This window comes from Phyllostomus hastatus, unplaced genomic scaffold, assembly GCF_019186645.2.
Source record: "Phyllostomus hastatus isolate PE091 unplaced genomic scaffold, TTU_PhHast_1.1 phas_scaffold_585, whole genome shotgun sequence".
Lineage (NCBI taxonomy): Eukaryota > Metazoa > Chordata > Mammalia > Chiroptera > Phyllostomidae > Phyllostomus > Phyllostomus hastatus.
The window spans coordinates 7,285,683-7,311,163 of NW_025334037.1; the positions used below are offsets into that span (position 1 = coordinate 7,285,683).

General features: G+C 34.5%; 1 protein-coding gene across 5 annotated transcripts in view; it reads right to left on the reverse strand.

Moving 5' to 3' along the window:
* The window catches only part of SOX6 (SRY-box transcription factor 6), a 607,033-nt gene that overhangs the window by 468,740 nt on the left and 112,812 nt on the right, over positions 1 to 25,481 (reverse strand). For all 5 annotated transcript variants that reach the window (XM_045825240.1, XM_045825238.1, XM_045825237.1 and 2 more), the window contains exons 2-3: positions 22,556 to 22,629; positions 1,642 to 1,723 (exon numbers count right to left, since the gene is read on the reverse strand). The gene's annotated coding sequence lies outside the window, so the exon portion shown is untranslated. The remainder of the gene's footprint in view (positions 1 to 1,641; positions 1,724 to 22,555; positions 22,630 to 25,481) is intronic.

The window sequence follows — 25,481 nt, forward strand, 5'->3', positions numbered from 1 at the left end:
ATATATACCTACTATTATTAGCATGTTTTAATTTTTGACAAATGCTTTACAGTTTACCTACACTAAGTGCTAAATTTACTGATTATTTAAAGTAAAGAGTTAAATGTTTACCTATGATACCAAAATAAGTACTTTGTCCTGAAATTTTGAATAAATGAGCAATTTAAAATATCCAAAATCAGCCATAATGTATATAAAAATTCCTAAACATTACTTTTATTAAATCAAGATGGTAATTTATTGTAACATATTTTCTTTTATTTCACAACACATAGTCATGTGGACTATGAAGTTTGCATTTCTAAGGAGTGGTTATTATTTTCTCTATTTCACATATGGGTTAAAAAAAAAGCATTAAAATACTCACCAGAGACTGAAATGAAATGACTAAATTAACTTTCACATGTGATTGGGCCAAGGTTTGTCAAGGTGAATTACAAATGCATTAATATCCACAATACTGCCAAATGCTAAATTATTAATATTGTTGGCTCCTCCATTTCAGTTCATGCCCTATAGAGGAGTTTTGTGAGATCCATCAAAACTCAGCCTCTCAACATGTTTACAAACATCCTGGAGATGGCATGTCTTAAACTGAAAATAAAGTGACTCTAACCAAGCAAGCTGTCATCAAGGCCAGACTAAGGTTCATAAATGCAAAGAACCAGTCTATAGCAAAGGGAGCAAACGAAGCCAGGTAACACTCCATGCCAGGTCTTTGACAACTCAGCACCTAGCACTGAGATAGCAGGCAGATGACTAAAGGTGGTTCTTCATTTAGCAGGATTAGCAGCATTGTGTACTACACTTACAAATTGTATGCATCAATGAAAGTATTCAAGAAGAAAAAACAGTGCTGTAAATTGGCTCCAAAAGTATTATTACGGTTAATCACTTTTTATTCTACTTGACTACAAATTCTTTAGTTCCCTTAACCAAACACATTAATTAACTAGAGGAGTCCTAAATTTTTCCTTCAGTGAAGAAATAAAAGATTTCTCCACTTTCTAGATTAGTTATACTGGAACCACTTTTAAAATATTCATATATTCAAAATATTGTGAGTAGTGTACATTAACCATGGTCTTTTATAAGTTGTTTGGGGATTTAAAGTATGATTATTTTTTAAAGACAAAGGTTTCTAAACTTTACCCTGTACTTTCTTTATATTATATCATTTCCCTGAGAGGAAATTAAGATCAAAACTGATTTTTTTCATAAAATACATAACCTACACCTGAAACTAATATGTTGCATGTCAATTATAAAATTAATTAATTAATTAATTAATTAATAGTTCAAAACATGGGAAAATTAAAGATTTTTGATACTCATCTGTCCAATCTTTCATTCAATAGTTATGCCCCCTATAAGTAGAAGCATTTCTGAAAAATATTTAATTGTGGTAGTAAAATGGTTTAATTTATATGCAAAGTTTAGCCAATAATCCCAATAGTTTTCAATATAAGTTAAAACTAGAAAACTGAAGAAACTGGGTGTTAAAGTTTACCTAGCCCTTAGTATTAGACCACAAAAATTCAATGCAATCCCCATTTGCCACAGAAATAAGAAATAAGTGGGAACATTAGTTATACTCATAAATTATATATGTATACATATATATATATATATATATTATACCTGGGCTCTTATACAAAGTGATGAGGGGTCACAAAGTCCTTCTTGAAGCATTTTCCTTTCCTCATCAGAAGATATAGAATGTCTAAAAAGAAGAAACTAATAGTTATTGGACCCACTATCTGCCAGATATAAAATAAATGATCTCTATGCATCAGATAATCTTAATCTTCCCAGCAACCACACCCATTTTACAGATGAGGAAATTGAATCTCAAGTTAAGTAATTTGTCCAGAATGATACCAATAATGGAGATGAGAGTAAAGCCTTATGAACCCAACTCTAAGGTCCATTTGTTCTTTCTGCTACATTATGCTTATTTACGGCCTATATTATTTTTGTGTTTATGTTATTCTGTACTAGCTAGAATTCCTGTCTGGTTTTTCTCAATTAATCCATTCCTACACTTCCTTCCAAGGTTCACCTACTCCAAAACAGTATGTTGTATTCTCTCAGCACTTTGTTTAAAAGCTTTTATTACAACACTTCAAATTACAAGAATTCATACAATATATATTTGTATAATGTTACCAATATTACCATCTAGATTACAGCAATGTAATCAGGAAATGGTTTCATTGACACACTTCGGTATGTTTTTCCCAATCTGTACTCCTTTATCCCCCCTCACTTTCACTATCATCATCATCATCATCATCATCATCATCATCATTACTATTATTATCAGTATCATTATTACTCTATATTACTGACCTCGACCAACCACTTTCTGCTCTCATGCTGTCCTCTGGATCGTCATCAAAACCATATTTTTTTTCTGCTTTCAATCTGCTCAAATGTTCTCATACTCCAAAACCACCTCTCTTTCCTTTCCAATAAAAAAATTCTACTGATGAATATTTTATAAAAGGTGTAAGGCACTCTTGATTATTCACTTTTGCAACAGATATCTAAGCACTTATGCACTGTTGGCAACTAAGAATAGATAAACAAGATAGAGCTTATTTGTCTAAGAGCTTACAAGCTACCACAAAAAGATAAATAAATCAAACTTTTGTAACATAGATAAAAATAAAAGAGTGAAAACAATTGTTTAAATGTGAAAAGAATCAGTCAACTATAAGATAATTTCAAGCTACCAAGCATATGTGTAATTGAATTCCACAAAAAAATAGGAGTGAACAAAAAATATCTGAAGATTTTTCCACGTGTGACAAAAACAAAACCAACAGATATAAGAATTTCAAAAAAACCCCATCTCAAGAAACATTAAGAAAACTACACTAAGGCACAAAACAATCAAATTGCTTACAAGTGGAAAGAGAAAATCATAAAAGTAGCCAGAGGAAAATGACACATCATATTTAGAAGAACATATGTAAGAATTACAGCAGATTTATTTTTAAAAACAATGCAAGCAAAAAGACATCTTAATATTTTCAAATTATTGAACAAAAAAGTTAATCTGAAGTTTTATACCTAGCAAAATAAAGATTTTTCAGAAATACAAAAGCTGAAGAAAATCTTACAAGCTCATCAGCATATATATACTACAAGAAATGTGGGATATGCTATAAGGTAGCAGGTAATGTTACCAAGCAGAAATCTGAATCTACACAAAGGAATATAGTACACTGAAAATGATATATGTGGGTAAATATAAAAGACTGTTTCTTTCATTTTAAATAACTTTAAAATATTACTGATTATTCAAAATCAAAATTATTGCTTTTAGGTATATAACATATGTATAAATAATGTGTATGACAACAATAGCACAAAGGCTAGGAGAGAGAAGTGAAAGTATACTAGTGTAAAATTCTCATACCATATGTAAAGTGGGACAATACTACTTGAAGTAAAACTATCATAAATTGTAAAGGGTTGATATGAATTGTAAATCAAGCAATAAAATGTAATACAACAGAATATTAGAAGAATTAGCCAACAAAACACTTAAAATAAAGTCATAAAATTCTCAATAAATTAAAAAGAAAACAGGGAAAGGGGAATAATGAACAGATGATACAAATAGAAAAAAAAGAATCAACTACATCAATAATCACACTAAATGTAAATGATCTAAACACCAAATTAAAAGGAAGAAGATTGTCATACTGTAATAAAATGCAAGGCTCAACTGCATGCAATATGTAAAAAAAAATCCATTTTAAAAATGAAGAAAAAATATTTCAAAAGTGAAAACATGAAAGACACATACCATGGTACAACTAATAGAAAGAAAGTTGCAATGGCTGTCAGACAAAGTAGATGACAGAGTAAAGAATATAATTAAGGGAGTTCCAGCCATGATGGAAGCATAGGTAGATTATGTTTCACTTCCTCACACAACCAAAAGAAGGATAACAACCAATTTAAAAACAAAATACAACCGGAACTGCCAGAAAATCAAACTGCATGGAAGTCTAACAACCAAGATGTTAAAGAAGAAACATTTATCTAGACTCGTAGGAGAGGCAGAGATGAGCAGCCAGGGCAGAGAGGATGCAAGACAAGGCAATGGCTGTTAACAGAGAGGGGCAGACAAGGCAGCAGTTGTCCAGCTGGGATATCCCACATTCTTATATGGATAAGATGGGAGGAACAACTAGAGAGCGAGACAAACCATGCAACCCAGGGTTCCAGTGCAGGGAAATAAAGCATCAAAACCTCTGGCTGTAAAAATCTGTGGGGGTTGCAGAGCAGAATAAATTCCCAGTCTCACAGGACAGTCCATTGGACAGGCCCACAGAATTCCAGAATGTACACAAGCCCACCCACCTGGGAATCAGCACCTGAAAGGGCCCAATCTGCTTGTGGGAACTGAGGCAAGTAACTGAACACGGGGCAAAGCCAAGCAACCTAGCAAGCACCTTTGTTCTCCCTCTGACAATTCCCCCACCTATAGCACCACAACCCAGCGAAGTAGGTTTCCCAGCCCTGGTGAATACCTAAGACTCTGCCCCATGTAAAATGACAGATGGCCCAAGACAAAGAAATATGGCCAAATGAAAGAATAGATGAAAACTCCAGAAAAAGAACTTAGTGACAAGGAGATATAAAACCTATCAGATGCAGAGTTCAAAACACTGGTAATCAGGGTGCTCACAGAAATGATTGAGTATGGTCACAAAATAAAGGAAGAAATGAAGCTATACAAAGTAAAATAAAAGAAAATACACAAAGAACCAACAGTGAAGGGAAGGAAACTGGAACTCAAATCAATGATTTGGAACAAAAGGAAGAAATAAACATTCAACCAGAACAGAATGAAGAAACAAGAATTCAAAAATATGAGGAGAGGAACCTCTGGGACAACTTTAAATGTTTCAACATCTTAATCATAGGACTGCCAGAAGGAGAAGAGTAAAAGCAAGAAACTGAAAACTTATTTGAATACATAATGAAGGAGAACTTCCCCAATCCAGTGAAAGAACTAGACATGCAAGTCCAGGATGCTCAGAGAGTCCTAAAGAAGTTGGACCCAAGGAAGCATACACCACGGTACATCATAATTAAGTTATCCAATGTTAAAGATAAGGAGAGAATCTTAAAAGAAGCAAGAGAAAAGGAAACAGTAACCTGCAAAGGAGTTCCCATAAGGCTGTCAGCAGATTTCTCAAAAGAAACCTTGCAGGCAAGAAGGGGCTCAGAAGAAGTGTTCAAAGTCATGAAAGGCAAGGACCTACATCCAAGATTACTATACCCAGCAAAGCCATCATTTAGAATGGAAGGGCAAATAAAGTGCTTCTCAGATAAGGTCAAGTTAAAGGAGTTCATCATCACCAAGCCCTTATTATATGAAATGTTAAGGGGACTTATCTAAGAAAAAGAAGATGATCAAAATATTAACAGTAAAATAACAACAAACTCACAACTATCAATACGTGACCCTAAAACACAAAAACAAAAACTAAGCAAACAACTAGAACAGGAACAGAATGATAGAGATGGAGGTCACATTGAGGGTTATCAGTGGGGAGGGGAGGGGGAGAATTGGGGAAAAAGGTACAGGGAATAAGAAGCATAATTGGTAGGCACAAAATAGGTGGAGGTTAAGAATAGTATAGGAAATGGAGAAGCTTATATGTACGACCCATGGACATGAACTAAGCAGGTAGGGGGATGCTGGAGGGAGGGGCAGTGCAGGGCAGAGGGAGACAAAGGGGAGAAAAAAATGGGACAACTATAATAGCATAATCAATAAAATACACTTTGAAAAAAGAATGTAACTAGGGAAAAAGGATTCTTGTATACCAATAAAAGGTCAATTCATTTAGAGGACATAATGAGCCTAAATATTTATTTACCTAATATTTACCTAGTTTCAAAATACAAGAAAGAAAAAGTAATAAAATGTCAAAAATTGTCAGTTTTTAAAATCTCTCTCAGTTAATGAAAAGATTCTCAACATCATCAGTCATTAGGGAAACAAATAAAAGCCACAATGAGATACTACTATAAACAATTAAATGGCTAAAACTGAAAACAAAATATACCAAGTGTTACTAAGCATGTGAGGCATATCTGGTAGGAATGTATAAAGGAACAACCACTTTGGAAAAAATTAGCAGTTATTATGAAGTTAAACACACCTATGTAACCCAGCCATTCCACTCCTAGATATTTACCCAAGAGAAATAAAAGAAAATATGCACCCAAATATGCACCCAAAATATGCACCCAAATGTTCAAAGTAGCTTCATTTGTAATAACTAAAAACTAGAAAGAATCTAAATGAATAATCAAATTGTGGTACATCTATACAATGAAATACTACTCGGCAATTTAAAAAATAAGGTACTGAAATGTACAATGTAAGTGAATCTCAAAATAATTATGCTGAATGAAAGAAACTGGACCAAAAAAAGTACATAATGTGTGATTCCACTTACATAAAAGTTTTTTACATGCAACCTAATCTACAGTTACAGTAGATCAATGATTGCATGGGAATGAAGTTGGGTAAAGATGAAGGAGAAGCAGGAGTGAGGGACTCTGAAGGGGCAATAAGAAACTGTAAGGGTTGATGGATATGTAAATTACTTTGATTGTAGAAATGGCTTCACTGATGTATACCTATATCAAAACTTATCAAATTGTGCATTCTAAATACATGCTGGTTATTGTATACCAATTATAACTCATTAAAGCTGTTTTAAAAATGCAGTAAGTAATATTCTCACTTCACTGGTGAAGAAGTTAAGGCTCCAAGAACTTATATGATTGTCTAAGATCACAAGTAGGACACAGCAGTACTTAGGAGTGGTGGGAATTACACACAATATATTCTTCCCAGTTTCATTGAAAAATAATTGGCATACATCTCTGTATAAGTTTAAGGCATATAGCATAACGGTTTGATTTATATATACAGGCATACTTGGCAGATATTGCAGGTTCAGTTCCAGACCACTGCAATAAAGTGAGTCTTGCAATAAATCAGGTCATAATCTTTTGTTGGTGTGATGTCTTACCTTCAATCTGCAAAAAATGTAACATCTGTGATGCACAATAAAGTGAGGTATGCCTCTATTGTGAAATGATTATCACAATAGGTTCAGCTAACATGCATCATCTCATATAGATACAATATAAAGAAAAGAAAGAAAAAAAGAAAAAACTCTCCTTGTGATAAGAACTCTTAGGATTTTTTCTCTTAACAACTATTCTATATATTATATAGCAGTGTTAACCATTGTCATCATGTTGTACATTACATCTATGCTACTTATGTTGTAACTGGAAATTTGTATGTTTTTACCACCTTCCTCTGACTCCTCCTTCTCCCATCCTCTGCCACTGGTAACCACGTGTCTAATCTCTTTATCTATGAGTTGGGTTGAGGGGTTTCATTCTTTTCTTTTCTTCCTTCCTTTCTTTCCTTTTTCTTTCTTTCTTCCATTCTTTCTTCCTTTCTTTCTTCCTTCCTTTTTTAGATTCCACATATAAGTGATATCATACAAATTAAAAAAGTGACAAATATTTGTCCTTCTCCATATGACTTATTTCACTTAACACAATGCCTTCAAGACCTATCCATGTAGTCACAAATGGTAGGATTTCCTCATTTCCTAAGGCTAAATAATTTCCATTGTGTATACCACAACTTCTTTATCCATCCATTTATTAGTGGACACTTAGGTTAATTTCATGGCTTGGCTATTGTAAAAAAAAATGCTTCTATGATCATGGGGGTGCAGATATATTTTTGAGTTTGTGTTTTTATTTCCTTGAGATATATTCCCAGAAGTGAAATTGCTGGATTATATGATAGTTCTATTTTTAATTTTTTAAGCATCCTCCATACTGTGTTCCATAATGGCTGTACCAATATACAGTCCCATGAACAAGGATTCCCCTTTCTCCACATCTACATCAGCATGTTATCTCTTGTCTTTTTGATCATGGGCATTCTAACAGTCATGAGGTCATATCTCATTGTGGTTTCAATTTGCATTTCCCTAATGGCAAATGATGTTGAGTATCTTTTCATGTGCCTTTTGGTCATTTGTATCTTTGGAAAAACGTCTATTCACCTCCTTTGTTCATTCATATTGTGTTATTTGGTCTTATGCTCTTGAGTTGTATGAGTTCTTCACATATTTTGAGATATATGGTTGAAAAATAATTTTTCTCATTCTTTTGGTTGTCTTTTCACTCTATTTATGGTTTCCTTTGCTGTACAGAATCTTTTTAGTTTGATGCATGCCTATTTGTTTATCTTTTATTTTATTGTTTATGCTTTAGGTGTCATATCTAAAATATCATTACCCATAGCCTTGTCAAGCTTTATTACTATGTTGTCTTCTAGGAGTTTCATGGTTTCAGGTCTTACATCTAAGTCTTAATCTATTTTGAGTTAATTTTTGTGAGTAGTGTAAGATAGGGATCCATTTTCATTCTATTACATGTGAATATCCAATTATCCGAGCACCATTTATTGAAGAGACTGTCTTTTCTCAATTGTATATTCTTGGCTCCCTTGTCAGATATAGTTGATCATATATGCTTGGGTTTTTCTCAACTCACAATTCTGTTCTACTGGTCTATTTGTCTATTTTAATGCCAGTACCATACTGTTTTGATTAGTATTGCTTAAGATCAAAGAATATAATGCCTCCTACTTCGTTCCTCTTTCTCAAGATTTCTTTGGCTATCCAGGGTTTTTTGTAGTTCCATATAAACTTTAGGAGTGTTTTTCTCCTACTTCTGCAAAAAATGTCATTGGAACCTTGATATGTATTACATTGAATCTATAGATTGGTTTTGGTAGTATTGCCATTTTAACCATATTTTTTCTCCAAATCCATGAACACTTGCTATATTTTAAAATATGAAGTATCTAATATAATTCTGATTCACATAAGGCACTCAAAAGTTGTTTGGAGGGTTTTAAAGTATAGAAGCCTATCAAAAGCCCAAGACATGAAAAAATAATAGATTTTATATTCCCAATATGATATTCAAAATTTTTTTTTAAATTTAAGCTAAAATATCTTAATTGATATAATGTATGAAAGGTTGAGTTTGTATAATTCATTCATAAAGCTCTTTACTGGAATCTATTATGCACTACATAATATGCACTACTTGCTATACACAAGTGAGACAGATATTTGTCATATACAGGTTATAAAAGAGCACCCTTTATTAAAATAATGACAAGGAGCTCAGTGTGTTCAGGAGGCTGAGGTGCATACCTCAGTTGAGTGGACAATGAAGATGATCAGCCACACTAGGTCTCCAAGAAGGAACAATAACAACATTCCTTCCACCAAAGCATTTCCCAGGAAGGAATTGCTAGGTTTTGCTTTGTTTTTGTTTTGTTTTGTTTTTTAAATTGTTGTTCAAGCACAGTTGTCTCCATTTTCTCCCCACCCACCCCACCCACCACCACCTCTCACTCTCACTCCTTCCCTCCCTTTGGCTTTGTCCATGGGTCCTTTATACATGTTCCTCAACGACCCTTCCCATCTTTCCTCTGTTATTGCCCTCTGCCCTTCCCTCTGGTTACTGTCAGTTTGTTCTTTATTTCAATGTCTCTGGTTATATTTTGCTTGCTTGTTTTGTTGATTAGGTTCCACTTATAGGTGAGATCATATGGTATTTGTCTTTCATCACCTGGCTTATTTCATTTAGCATAATGCTCTCCAGATCCATCCATGATGTTGCAAAGGGTACAAGCTCCTTCTTTCTTTCTGTTGTATAGTATTTCATTGTATAAATGTACCATAGTTTTTTGATCCACTCATTTACTGATGAGCACTTAGGTTATTTCCAATACTTGGCTATTGTGAATTGTGCTGCTATGAACACTGGGGTGCATAGGGTCTCTTGAATTGGTGTTTCAGGGTTTTAGAGTAGAACCACACCAGTGAAATTGTCAGGTCAACAAGAGCCAAGAGGAAATGAAGAATACAATTTCTGGATTGAAGAACACAGTAGAAGGAATCAAACACAGGCTAGATGAAGCAGAGGATCAAATCAGCAAGCTGGAGAACAAGGTAAAAAAAAAAGTCCTGGAAAAAAGATTCAGAAAGAATGAAGAGGGTTTAAGGGAACTGAAGGGCAACATGAAACATGATAATATCTGTATCATAGGGACAACAGAAGAAGGGGAGGAGCAAGGGATAGAAAACCTATTTGAAAAAGTAATGATGGAAAACTTCCCTAATTTGACCAGAGAAAAAGTCACACGAGTCCAAGAACTATACCTTCTATAGAGAAGGACAGACTATAGTAATATAACCAGGGAGTCATAGTCATCACTTATCTGAGGGTTCCAATCAAGAGGAACCCAAAGAGGCTCACTCTAAGACACATCATCATTAAAATGGCAAAATTCAAAGACAAAGAGAAAATCTTAAAGTCAGCAAGGAAGAATCAGGAAGTAACATAAAAGGGAACCCTGATAAGGCTAGCAGCTGCCTTCTCAATGGAAACACTATAAGGCAGAAGGGAATGGCAAGAAATATTCCAAGTAATGAAAAGCAAAGGCCTGCAACCAAGACTACTCTATCCACCAAGGCACTCAATTAAAATAGAAGGCCAAATAAGGAGCTTCCCAGACAAAAGAAGGCTGAAAGAATGCACTTCCTCCAAACCAGTCTGGCAAGATGCTTAAAGAGATTGCTTTAAGAAGATGAAGAAAAAGAGTGAGAGATAGAGGAACACAGGTACAAAGGGGGAAAATGTCTATGAATAAACACCTATCAATAATAATCTTAAATGTAAATGGGTTAAATGCTCCAATCAAAAGACATAGGAGAGCTGAATGGATAAAACAAAGCCCATACACATGCTGCCTACAAGAGACCCACCTCAGAAGAAAAGAGTTACACAAACTGAAAGTGAAGGGTTGGAATTGCTAGGTTTTGTACCAGTCACCTTTTTGTTCTTCTTTTTCATGTAGATGTATTTCACTTCTTCCCACAAATAAATGATAAACTCATGGGGACTAATTCTTCCTTTCCCATTTTAAATTACACCTCATGTCCAGAGGAGTCCTGAATTCATATTCTTAGTGAAAGAATGAATACAAAAATGAATGAATGTTAGCCTGATAAGGTAATTAGAATTACAAGGTAATAAGACTCTTGAAAAAGTCTATTTTTAAAACTTTTATTTAAGTAAGTCTTTTCTCACTCTTAAATGTATTTTCCTGCACTATTTCCTTTTCCCTTGAAAGAGACAAGTAAGGGGGCCTATATGCTAAGTATACTATTTGCTGTGACTATACCTTCTATGGAGAAGGACAGAGTATAGCAATAAAACCAAGGTGTCTTAGCCACCACTTATCTGAGAGAATTTTAAAGTAACTAAACTTTATGCACACCTGTTTTATTCCTCACAGATGTTAGAAGCTAATCCCTATGTGACAGCTACCTGATAGGAAAGCCATAATCTCAAGTATCTTCATTTCTTCCAGTCATGGTAGCCAAGTTTCATCTTATGTCTCTGAAATCAACAAGGCCGTGCTTGTGTACTTGAACTCCTAGTGTTAATATCTTTTGTGTTTATGTTATGCCTCTAAATCTTCAAAGTAATTTTATCTTTAGGCATATTCTCATTCCTCTAAAAACACATGTTCCTCCCAGTCATTCAAGAGAAGAATAAAATATCCTTAATTTTCAATGAGTGTTTAACCAATGAGATGGAAAGGGATTTGAATATTGACAAAGAGAAAATTAGCATGATCATTTCCTTCTGCTTTTTCTAAAAATCAGTGCTATGATGAAAAACAGGAACAAGGAAAGCCAATAGGAGTCATTTTGCCTCCTTTCTTTCCCTCATGCTCTTTACCACATATAGCATGATCAGTCTGATTGATCCTACATTGGAAAAGTCTCTTCTTTCTGTTCCTAACTTTCTATTCCCAAAATATCCATCCTTGTTTAAACTTTTTACCTCCTGGCCAAACTATTGAAATAGACCTAACTAGCTGTTTCTCTAGTTCATCTTTTTTTAAAGTACATTTTATTATGTTATTACAGTTGTCCGAATTTTCCCCCTTTGCCCTCCTCTGCCCAGTATGCCCCTTCCCTCCAGCAAGCCCCCCTTTTAGTTCATGTCTATGGGTCATGAATATAAGTTCTTTGGCTTCCCCATTTCCTATATTATCCTTAACATCTCCTGTCTATTTTGTACCTACCAATTATGCTTTTTAATCCCTGCATCTTTTTCCCCATATTCCCCCTTCCCTCTCCCAGTTGATAGATAACCGTCCAAATGATCTCCGTATCTATGATTCTGTTCCTGTTATGGTTGTTGGCTTAGTTTGTTTTGTTTTGTTTTGTTAGATTCAGTTGTTGATAGTTGTGAATTTGCTGCCTTTTTAATGTTCATCATTTTAATCTTCTTTTTCTTAAATAAGTCCCTTTAACATTTCATGTAACAATGACTTGGTGATGATGAATTCCTTTAGTGTTACCTTGTCTAGAAAGCACTTTATCTGTCCTTCAATTCTAAATGATAGTTTTGCTGGACAGAGTAATCTAGGTTAAAGGTCCTTGCTTTTTATCACTTTGAATACTTCTTGCCAGTCCCTTCTTGTCTACAAAGTTTCCTTTGAGAAATCAGCTGATAATCTTATGGGAACTCCTTTGTAGGTAACTCCCTGCTTTTCTCCTGCTGATTTTAAGATTCTCTCTTTATCTTTAACTTTTGGAATTTTAATTATGATGTGTCTTCGTGTGGTTCTCTTTGGGTCCAACTTGTTTGGGACTCTCTGTGCTTCCTAGACTTGTATGTCTGTTTCCTTTGTAAAATTAGGGAAGCTTTCTTTCATTATTTATTCAAGTAAGTTTTCAATTTCTTGTTCTTCCTCTTCTCCTTCTGGCATCCCTATGACTCAGATATTGGCATGTTTGGAGATGTCCCAGAGTCTTCTGATACTATCTTCAAATTTTTGAATTCTTATTTCTTCTTTCTGTTCTGATTGAATGTTTATTTCTTCCTCATGCTCTAAATCACTGATTTATATCCCAGCTTCCTTCCCTTCACTGTTGGTTCCCTGTAGTTTTTTCACTTAGTGTGACCTTCATTTCTCCCTTTATGTTGTTGCCATACTCAAGGAGTTCTCTGAGCATCCTGATCACCAGTGTTTTGAACTCTCCATCTGATAGGTTGGTTATCCCAGAACTCTCCATCTGATAGAGTTATCCCTATCAGAACTTTGTTTAGTTCTTTTTCTGGGGTTTTGTTCTTTTCTTTCATTTGGGCCATATTTCTTGGTCTCCTCAATCTGGCAGCCTCCCTGTGTAGTAGGAAGAACTGCTTTGACTCCCTATAAAAGGCACCTGTCAATCGTGTGGGGCAGAGCTTTAGGTAATTGCCATGGTGGGGCAACCCACTTTACCACTTTGTGGCTCTGTGTTGGGGGAGGGCTCTGAGAGAGGACTGGGCTGCTGCCTGGCTTCCAGGGGTTTGCCAGCACTTGCCTTATATCCAGTCACTTCACCCACTTCCCATATGTGACTGACTCCCTTCCAGCTATTGCCTTAGTGTTGAATCCCAGAGTGGGTGGGTTTGCATACATTTTAAGACCATGCAAGCCTTTTAAGTGAAGTTTCCTGAAAATCCGGCCATTTCTTCTGCTACCCCAACCCCCATTGCTTTTTATAGCCAGAAGTTATGAGGATTTATCTTCCCAGTGCTGGAGCCCTGGACTGTGCAGTCTGGCCTGAGACTGGGATCACTCACTCCTGTTCCTGATTTTTATCCATGACACATGAATGTGGGGCCACCTGTGTCCATTCTGCCGCTGTCTCTCCATGTCACACACACCTCCTCACCTCTCCAACCCGTCTCCATCTCTCTGCCCTTCCTACCCACCTGGATGAATGTGGCTTTTTTAAGTCCTTCATTGTTGGACTTCCATACAGATCGATTTTTTGACAGTTCTGGGTGTTACATGTTTTGAGATTTAGTTGTAATTCCTTTTGTAGTTGGACAAGGAGGCAAAGTATGTCTGTCTATGCCTCCAACTTGACCAAAAGTCTCAGGTCTTTTTTTTCCCCACTAATTACTCTGCTAGCCGAACTAATTTTTCAAAATCAAATCTCTTGTCTTACAACTGGATATTTGGTTGTGATGGCCTCCAAAGATCTAGCAAATGCCTTAACTCAGCCTTATGGGCCACAATGATATGATTACACTAAATATTCTAGCTTATACATAACCGATACCTCAATCAAACTGTATTTCTCCTTGTTACCTATCCCATTTTTCCCTACTTCTATTTGTTTGCCCCATAACCATGTTCCTGCTATTCCCCTCACTACCAGGGTACTCCTCTCTCTTCATCCTTTCATCCATTTCACTGAAAAAATTCTACTCTACTTTCAAAGAACATCAAAAAGCCTGATTCTTTAGTCCCTTCTTAAAGGGACATATCTTTAACTCTTTCAAACCCCCAGCATGATATTTTTTACTTTATTAAGACACTTAACATATTTTGTATGGGGAATTATATCTCTCCTCTGCTTATCTCCTCTGCAATAATCAATGCAACTTAATTAACATGCATTAATTCCTCCTTTGAGTCATGCACTAAGTTAGACACTAGGGACACACAAAACAATAAGGTTCAATAATTATGTCTAGATTCCAAAGTTATTAATGGTGGGAACTTTATCCTTGTGCATTTGTTTCCAATGCAGCATCTAATGCTGTGCTTTAAATAAATATAGTCAATACTCACTATATATTTGTGACACTGAATTGATTTCCAACAGATACTAAGCAGTCTCCTGGGAAGAAAATATTTGCTACCCAAAAAAGGATTTGTCGTAACTAGAAAAACATCTTTAAATAGTTCTCAGGAAGCAAGTTAGGCATTAGGTTGACCACAGATTATACTATCCAGCATGAAGATGCTATTGGGTCAGATCACTCCTCATTAAGATACTAAGTTCCAAGTATTCTAGACTGCTTCAAATGATAAATTCCATACAGTCAGAATTTCCAAGGTTGACAATTTGGTCTAGTAAAGATGGTTATTGCTTTACATCATAGAAATCTGTTTCTTGTACCTTCTTGGGAGTTGATATAGGATACTTTAAGTAGACATCAAGATTTAAATATATATCTATCTAATATATCTAGGAGACACACACTTCCTATTTGACCTAACCACACCTACACAGCCTCAAAATGGATGCATGCAAGACCATATCATACTACTGAGAGCCCAGATACAATGATACCTTTCTGCATTATGAGATGAAACAAACCTTGCATTTACTGTCAATATGCTTACACTGCCACCCTTCCTGGGAAATAGAATAGAAAGGCACATTAAGGATTTTTTTTTAATTTCACCTGGAATAAAAGGAAATAAACATGGTCACTGGTGTTATGCAAAAACCAATATTAAAAAACTTCTTGAAAATAATATTTATTAATAACAAGGAAAAAATCAAGCAGTAAAAAATGAGGTAAGGTCACTGGTTTAATGAGCAAACCAAGCTCCAGTGCCTGGCACCTGCCAGGATAATAGCTCCTTGGTTTGAGCCCAGCTCTTCCCACAGGCTCTCTCTAAATGAGTGACACATGTCTCCTCCAGAAAAAAAATGAGCAGGTCAAGCAACAATCATTGTGCCCACTACTGGAAGTCAATACAGCAGCACAAGCACCTATGTGAAAAGACAATCTCAGAGAAAGGATAAAGGCATTCTCTTTCTGTAAGAATAGAAACCCAAAAGCCTAAAGTATGAAATCTGTATTTCTGGAGAGAACTGTTAGCATAAAGTTGTACAATATTCCAAGAGGGTGAGAAAAAGACAAGACGTCTTTCATTGCATTCAATCTCAGAGCAAAATACGAGTTCTCAGACAAAAATGTAAACAGATTTGAGGTGCTCTGACACAGCTGAACCTATAGAAATTTTATCAAATAAGTTTACAATAAAAATTTTTCTAAATAAAGTGAAAATAAAGTAAAATAAAGTGAAAAGCTGGTGTTGTAGAATTGGAGAGATATGTTCTGAAGTCAAACACATGGTGTGTTTGAATCAGACAGGGGTGAGGGATGGAGAGGGAAACAGAGGGAGAGGAAGAAACAGAACACAAGAAGAAGAAAAGGGAAGGGAGGGAAGAGAAGAAGAGAAGTGAGAAGGAAGGGAGAAAGAAAGAGAAACAGAACATAGAAAATGTTTTTATCTTTACCAGCAATATTTAACTCACATTTTGATGTTTGGAGCTGGCAAAAATTTGTTGAAGTGTAAACATTTATACCCATGCCCTGAGATAGATAACATGAATATGTCCTTCAAATGAAACTATATGCTGAAAGTCATATGTAGAGACAAGCATACAACAAAAAGAACTGGAATTTGTTGATTATTCAATCTTTATAAACTGAATAGTTTCTAAAGTATTTCTATAGAAATGTTTAAGTCAGTGACTTTGCTTTCTACTGAGTTATAGACCATTTATATTTCATATCAAATAGATTATTACATTATAAAATAATAGCTAGCTGTGCATAATTATTATACTTATTGATACTCCTTTACTTCCTTATATTTAAGACCACCACCCAGTTCAAATTATGGCTTTATTTCCCCTTCTCTGTATATATTTAATACCTTTAAATCTTAATGACAGTTGTATAAGAATACTGGAAGATGATTAAGCCTATTTTCTTGGTTAAAAGAGATTGAGAGAACAGCATTTGGGGGGAATATCCAAATTTATTAGCCACTCTTAAACTATCCCCAAGCCCCACATTGTTTCCAATCTCAAGTTAAAAAGAATTTTTCTCCAAAGGGCACTGAATCACTTTAATGTTGACTCTTGTATTGCTCTACTCCACCTTCAAATGTAGCCAGTAAATTCAGCTTTACTACAATACTATAAAAATGTAAAAGAACCATAATAGCATCTAAAAAAGAGCTGTTGGCACTATATTAGTTTAGAGAAAACCCGAAACTGAATACTAATGCAAAATTTAATGATAATTTGCCTAGTTGCCAAATGAGTTACAATAATTATTTTGCCATAATGTGTAAGTTATCTTAAAGGCATCTGAGAATATTACTGTGTAGGATTCAAAATAAGTCTCCAAAGTGTCATTGTTCTCATCGGGTTTTTTCAATATAAATAAATCATCAAAATACTGCCTTCACTGTAACACTGTCCTCTGATTAGAGGATTGCCTCATGAGTAAAGAAACATTATAAAGAGGTCATTCTCTTCTTTAGTAAGTCAGCCTCATTGACTGGCATCCAGCACGGTTCTACCTCACACCAAATTCCACTTTCCAGTGAATATCATGATCGTGAGGTTCCAGCAAGGCATTCATACAGAATCAATAGTTTTACTTCCCTTTTCCTTTATAACCAGGACCAAATTTTTAGGCAAGATCAAATTTAGACATGTTGTTTGAAATGAGCAAAGATGACACACTTCAGTGCCAGACAAAAGCCCTGATTTTAAGAGTCAGTTTTAGTCTTCCCTGAAATGCCTAGCTCAGGCGGTGTATTTTTATGACTGCAGATATTGGCATGTTTCACATTTAAGATTATGACACACCAACTTATTTTGAAATTTTTAAGTCTACCACTGTGCAAGTTTCAAGTGCTTCATGACTATCACTGATAATTGAGCAATTAACTTAAAATTTCCAAAATTTGCTGTGATGGCACAATATGTAGTAAGCATCATGAAAGAATAAAAAGAGGAACTTAGTACAGTGAAAAAAGTAATAAAGGGTAAAAATAGGCCTTAATCATAATAATAGTACTGAGTAAGTTTTAATGGTCCCAGGTTTCAGTGGTTTAATGGTGCCAGTAAAATGGTTTAATGAAACAAGTACAGAGTATTACAAACTTTTTAGAGCAGTTTGTTCTGGTGCAACAAAAAGGAAGCTTCATTCTAACTGGTCTTGTGTAATATTCAGGGACTGGTCCAAAAATAAGTGTGGGTGTTTCATTAGACAACACACACAAAACAATTAAGTTAAAAATCCTGACAAGCAGATTCTTAAGAAATACAAGCTTGCAAAAAAGAGATGACAAGTCTTCCTTTAAGTGTAAGACAAAGCAAAACCTCTAGAGTTAAAAGATGACCTCAAGAAGTCATCAAGCTACTGTGAATATGTTTGCAAATCAAAGATTAAAATATGTGGCTTGACATCAAGAGAGAAGGATGAAATTCAGCTACTCTAGAAAAACCAGAATGTCTCTTCACTGTTCATCCCATCAAGGTCTCTAATGTGCGCTTTTCTAGATAAAACCAAAGCATGACTATGAAGAGCAGCTTTGTAGTGCTTAAAGCCAGTGAAACAAATTCCATAAACCTAAATGCTACCTTATTTTCATGCTAGGCCTTCTTAAAGGTTTGCAAGAAAAAACAACAATTTAGAAAGTCAGAGAGGGAAGAAAGATTCAAACTACAGCAAGTAAAGGACTCTATTAAAAATATTTTTTCTCATAATTCTAACAATATTGCTCGCAAACACAACTAAGATTAAAAATAGGCCAGGCTACTTTTTCAGGTACAAATTAGAAACAGACAGTGAAGTGAGCAGAAAGAACAAGTATCTAAGGGCACTAGTATATAAAACTTTAAAAGCTTAAAATGTAATGGATATACACATCCAGATTAGCAAACTGCTTTCAATTAAAGTAGATTTCTAACCACAGTTCACAAATGTATAGTAGCTGTGTGTATTAATGTAGATACTTCAAATGTCAGTATATCTCTAATTAACATGAGCACACAACTGTAAAACTGAGAAGGCACAATTTTAAATTCCTTACATTCCCAGCGTTAATGCTTTCATGGGGCAGCTCCCGTTGTCATGGAAAATGGCATTCAAGCCCTGTTTGTGGATTTTCACAGCTCATCTTTTTTATTTACCTGCTCTATGTCAAGATTAGCCTGGAATAATATTTTTTAAAGATAATGCACTTAGACCTACTTGTCCTTAAAAATCACAGATGTTCTCACTGAGGGAGCTTTGGACTGAGCTATGCTCAGTTTGAAATTGATTTCTTTCCATTTAAAAACACAAAATGAGATGAATTTGTGATTTTTTTTCTTTTTGCTTCCTAAAATTTTATACAATTCAAAAATTTCAGCAGAAGCATGGCCTGTGACAGTTTGGGAAAAGGCAGATAGGCAAGTGTCAGGGTGGAGCAAATGATCCCGGAAGATAAGAAGTAAAGTGGTGGAAGGCTCTCTACAATCTCCTCCTTAACTTACTCTAACTCAACTTTTTAAAAATATTTGTACAGCAATCAAGTGGAGACTGAGATAGTGATCAACGACAACAAAGAAAGCTAAAATACTCTGTGAGAGAGAACAGCTTGGTATTAGGAAAGAGCACTAAAAGGTTCAGTCCTGCTACTCTGCAAAAATTAGAATAATTCCCACTCACTTCACAGAGGTACAAAATTAAGCCAATTTAATGTCTGCAAAAATTAGTTTTACACCAAATTAAAATATTGTTATTACTAATGCCTTGAGCATGAGCTAAGCAATAATCACTTTTTGTACCAGACAATAAAATACTTTTTTTAACCTTTTTTAAGGGAAAAGGTTGGTATGAGAGACCATAAATAGAAATAGAATTTTATAAAAGGTAGTTTATTTTCAAATCACTAAAAACGTTTGGGTAACCTGAAAAAGCAGGTTATTTAATAATCTATTTCTATTTTGTTTTGTTTTTAATCAATCATGTATTGCCCTAGTAAAACTGAATGGTCAGAATTCCATAATTATTTTTTAATTAAAGATAAAAAACTAAATGTGGGATATTAACAAAGAAAACAAAGTCTTGTTAACAATGACTACTTTGAGAAAAGGGTGGTTTTGTTTTTTCAAGAGGAAAAAAAAAAACCCTACAGTAAGATGCTTTGAGCTTCTGTAGACGCTTTGAGCTTCTGTAAAGATAGCCATTTTCCTTCACAGTGTTTTCCTCTTCTGACCTAGGTAGTAGATGTGAGTAGGTTAAGATTCCAATCGGTTCTCACACACCCTTGGTGTGGCCCATTCATTATGGATGTGCAAAACAATATCCAACCTTCCTTATCTCACAGACCGGCTTCTGCACACCTTACTAAGAAACCTTCCCATGGCCATGAGGTATAACTTTCTGCTTTAGATCATGTAGCAAATAAGCAGTTCCAGGACATGGAAATTAAAGTTCCTAAAAGAAGCCATTGTCACTGATCCCATTTGCTTGTTCTTAAGCCAGACTAGATAAATACTTTTATTTTTTTAGCTGCCTCATCATTCAGTGTAAGTGATAGACAGTTTCAGCAATAATTGAAAGAAATAGGAACTCAAGCATTCTGGATGCCATGTTAATTTTATCCGACTTATCTTAGTCACAGTATCCCTCTACATTTCTTTAATAAGAAGGTTCCACAGTCAGAAGATGACCCTAATGAAGCCTGAGACCACCAACCAAAGGACAACAAAGCCTATGCCCTAAACTAGCATATGACTAGACTAGAATACAATTACTTTAGGCCTGAATGATTAGCGTTACTTTTGCCTAAGTGATCAGGACAAAATTTGAAGTTGAATTGCAGAAATAACCGTATGAAAACTATACCCATAGTGCTCCTTCTTCTATTTTTAGCATCCTTTTGTTAGATCACAAGAAAAATCTCAGCTATTTGGATCACCTCCATTCAAACTAGTCAGTACAATTGAGGTAGGGAGTAAAGAATTCAGGAAAAAGAGTCTTTAGGTGATGACAAATGTAAATTATATTTCAATGAAGGCCATCTTAGTTAAAATGCCAGTAATTATTTTGTATTTGTCATTCTTTAATTTAATCATCTTAAAAACTTACTAAAAGGAATGACTGAATGATATGAGAGGAGAGAGAAAGGAGGTAAAAGAAAAGATAAAGTAACTAAGATAAGATTAGGAAAGTTCAAAATTATTTCCCTTCACTCAGATTTCTAGCAAGATAAGCTCAGCTCCTTAGAATTATCCTTTTTCTTGAGAGCCCTTCATAGATACTTTACATGTCTTTCTCCATCTTCTTTGCCTCTTAATCCTCACTATGATACCCTGCACAAATTAAAAGCTTAGATTTAATCCCAATGAACCATGTAGTTTAGTATTTTGTTTTACATTAGAATTAAGTCAGCAAAGTAATATGTGAATTGATAGTTTTATAAAAATAACATTCTGAAAGCATTAAAAATGTACAAAATGTATTAAACTATATTAAATATTCATGTCCATTTTTTTAAAGTTCATTGTAAATGCCAGCTCCAATTACTGCTACTACTAAAAGAAAGGTAAAGCTGGTTTTAAAATAAATTTTGGCTGCTTTTTGCTTAAATACTGAGTAACTTAAAATCTAACTTATAATGTTACTTTTTTAAAAAATACTTTCCTAGACATATATTCTCTAAAACTCCTTTATAGGGATATACTAACAGGAAGAGATTCTGCCCTGGGTGGCGTAGCTCAGTAGATTGAGCGCAGGCTGCAAACCAGGCATCGCAGGTTCGATTCCCAGTCAGGGCACATGCCTAGGTTGCAGGTCACGGCCCCCAGCAATCGCACATTGATGTTTCTCTCTCTCTCTCTCTCTCTATCTCTCTCTCTATCTTTCCCTTCCCTCTCTAAAAATAAATAAATAAAATCTTTAAAAAAATACAAAACTTGATTAAAAAAAATTATGTCTTTATTATTACCAAATGTAAAATAGCCCTTTAGATGACAATGGTTTGCAATATGGTACACAGATAAATGTATTTTAGACTCTACCTAAATACAATATCTTTTTACAAACATGTTTCATACCTGCCACATACTCTAAACTACTTCTATACAAATATATGAATATAACATCCAAAGTACTTTAATTGATCATTAAGTTTCATTCAATTTTTTTCTTGAATTTACCTTCTTTCCTGAGAAAAAGTATCTTAGTTAATATTGTTTGGGGGATGGTGAAGAAAGCAGGAATACCCCTAATCTGATATATATTATACATTTACTAAATGAGTCTTTAGTTCCTTAGCACATAATCCTCCTATACTGGTAACTCTTTGAATTCTATATCATCTCACATCTTTTCTGTGAGCACAATTCACAGGGTACTTTTCAATCCAGGCAAACAGTAAACTGTAAGAATTTACCAGGGTAAATTATTCATGTGCATATAGATTAGCTCCCCTTTAAAGTAATTCATTCCTACAATTGAGCCCCATCTTCAAAAAGTAAGATATTTATTCTTTCAGCTGATTGTAATGGGCCATTGTGTTGTTTCAATGGAAATCACAACAAACTGAGGCTTTTTTCTCAACAGCTAAAATTTTTTTCTATATTCCCCTTAAGAAAACACACAAAAAATAAATAACACTTTAAAAACACAAAAAAACTAATAAAAATTCATACACAAAAAGAGTTAAGAACTTGTTTACAAAGTATAACTTTCATTACACAATGAGAAGAGTAATAAATAAACCAATACTTACAAATACGCAAAAAAAAAATCAGCCCCAGCACCCAGAAATCACTGGTAAATTGCCTTTGAATTCATGAAAGTGACCTGAAAATTTAGACAGAAAATGAAATGAAAAGGTTAAGTAAATTGTCTTCATATATTTTATTAAAGAAGTATACATTCTGATTACATATCATACTATTTTTGACTCAGACAGTTGTCCCCATCGCTCTTACAACTTCTTCTAAGATAGATAACAAAAGAAACAATTATTTCATTGTTCTACTGCTAAGAATATAATATCTCTAGCCATTATGGCTTTTAAAAAACAATTGTCAGCAATAAAGCTGGTGTTTAAAAGCATAAGTAAAAACAAAAGGAAAAAAATGTCTTTTTTAAAAGGGAAATAAAGGCCTACAAATTACATTGGAAAAACTTGTTTAATTTATGTCTGCAAGTTAAAATGAATTAGCGTCACAGAAAATATCTTGATTGCCTTCAACAAGAACACCTTGTAGGTGGAATAAACATGAAAGGATGCAGTTTTTGTTCTACCTAAAGTGTGGAACCCATTTAGACTCTTAGGTTATACACAATGTATACAATGCATTCTGTATGAGCTACGACTCAATCCAAAATTCTTTTGCTTGCACATACTTTAATTCTGGCCGAAGAGGTAACAGATGCAACTCAAACACACAGGGCTAGCCTTGTAAAAAGTTTAACTAGCACAATGAGTCACTTTATGCCTCTAAATATCTATGGTTTCCCCTCTCCAGAACCCCCATGCATTAGAAGGTAGTTTGGTAGTTTATTTTTATTGTTTGGTCTAAATACAGCCCATTTTTAGTTCCATGAAAACAAAGAAACTTTGTTGCAAAGGCCGTATTCTTTCCCAAATATGAGGATGGCTATAAGCAGTGTTCAACTGAAAATAATAATGGAGCTTAGGTTCCTAATTTAGTCAGAAACTTTCTTAGACTCTAGGGATTGGTTTGATTCAATCCTTACTTTTTAAAAAATACAGCCAGTAAACATCTAGCTTAGTTAACCTATTTACCTAACTAGATTTAAATAAAATCCATTCTAAAAAAAAAAAAAAACAGAATCTTGATTAACATCATTTGTAGGAACCACTACTCCCAATGTTGCACTTATAGTACAAATGGCCATAATAAATTAGGTATGGCATCTGAATTAAGTTGAGATACAAAATAAATACCTAACTCAGCCCTTCCCTAGCTCCTAAAATACACTTCTTCCTAAAAGACCCAGAGAATTTATTGTATTTTTGAGTAGGGCTGATAGATAATGAATCTGTCCTGGGCTTTTGGACAGCTTTAAGTATCAATGGTGAATATACCCATTAGGTTTCTTCACCAGACCTCCTTCTCTTTGTAGGGAATGGTGTCTCAGGCCTTCCCCAATCCAGTTTCCAGCAACTCTGTAATGCCTACTTCCACAGATGTGAGAAGTACTGGAGAGTCTGGCCAGGGAAAGGTAGTTCTGTCATTTATTTTTAGTATTACATCCTTCTCCTCCTCATGGCTTTCTGATATCTTAGGATCCAGGAGAGCAGTTTTATCTGGGATATCACACAACCCTATGTGGACACACTCTGTGTACTATGCAAAGCCAGCAAAGTATACTGGTTCTGTTACAAGTTTTTCTCAAATTTTATCCTACCTCGAATGATAAATTATAGCTTTGAAGTTTCCACAAAATAAATCAATAGAAAAATGTTGTATATCCAAAACCTAAACTCTGGAAGAATCCAAAAGAGTTTTTAAGTACTTGTATATTTCCAAAATAATCACACCTATCCTTCTAGCAAATATTTTTTTAAAGCATGAATTGAAATTATGTGACATAATACAATACATCTCATTCCTTCATTTGCATTTAAATGGTGGGAGATAAAGTGTGTGCAGAAAATATTGTGGCTATGTGTAGCTCTTTTTTTTTCTAATCACTAGACTCTAAGAGTTAGGATTTCTAACTCTGGAAATATTTTAAATTTGGAACAACTCAAATTCCAGACATTCATGGTAAATAATATTTTAATGTGCATTAATATGAAGTCAATAAATCTCATTTGTCATATAAATCCAGTCTTGCTACATGTTAAAAACAGCTCTGAATCTCATTTTCAACTGATTTACACTATTAGTGAATTTTGTAGCAAATAATTAAAAAGTATAAGCTCCTAAAATCAGAGTTCATTATTATAACAAAAAGAATTTAATACATACTTCTTTCTGCAGAGAATTTAAGAATAAACAAGCAACATATTACAATGGGCAAAGCGTTAAGAATTAACTCACAAGAATTAACACAGCCCTGACTGGTGTGCTGGTGTGGCTTCCTGGATTGGGCTTTGTCCTGCAAACCAGAAGGTTGCTAGTTCAATTCCCTGTTAGGGCACGTGCCTGGGTGATGAGCCAGGTCAGCAGTTGGTGGCATGTGAGAGACAACCAATGGATGTTTCTCTCTCACATCAATGTTTCTTTCCCTTCCTTTCTCCCGCCCTTCCCCTCTCTCTAAAAATAAATAAATAAAATATTTATAAATACATACATACATACATACATACATACATACAAATTAACACACAACTTGAAGTAAGCTACATCTTTGAGAACTAAAAAAGTTTACACTGAAGAAGACATTTCCAAACATTTCCAAAATAAAAGTGGCCACTTTTGTCCTGAGGGCAGCACAGAAGTAAGAAGACAGAGAAGAAAATGACAAACCAAATCACCATCTGTTCTAGAAAAATCACAATTTGTTAAGTAAAATGAATCCTCAGAACCATAGATTGTTCCATTTTTCTGTTTGTTTATTCATTCATTCATTCAGCAAGTAGGTAGAGGTTGTACTGAACAGTCTGAACACATACAAGAAATCTTAAATAAATAAAATCATTATATTGTGCACCTAAAACTATACTATGTCAA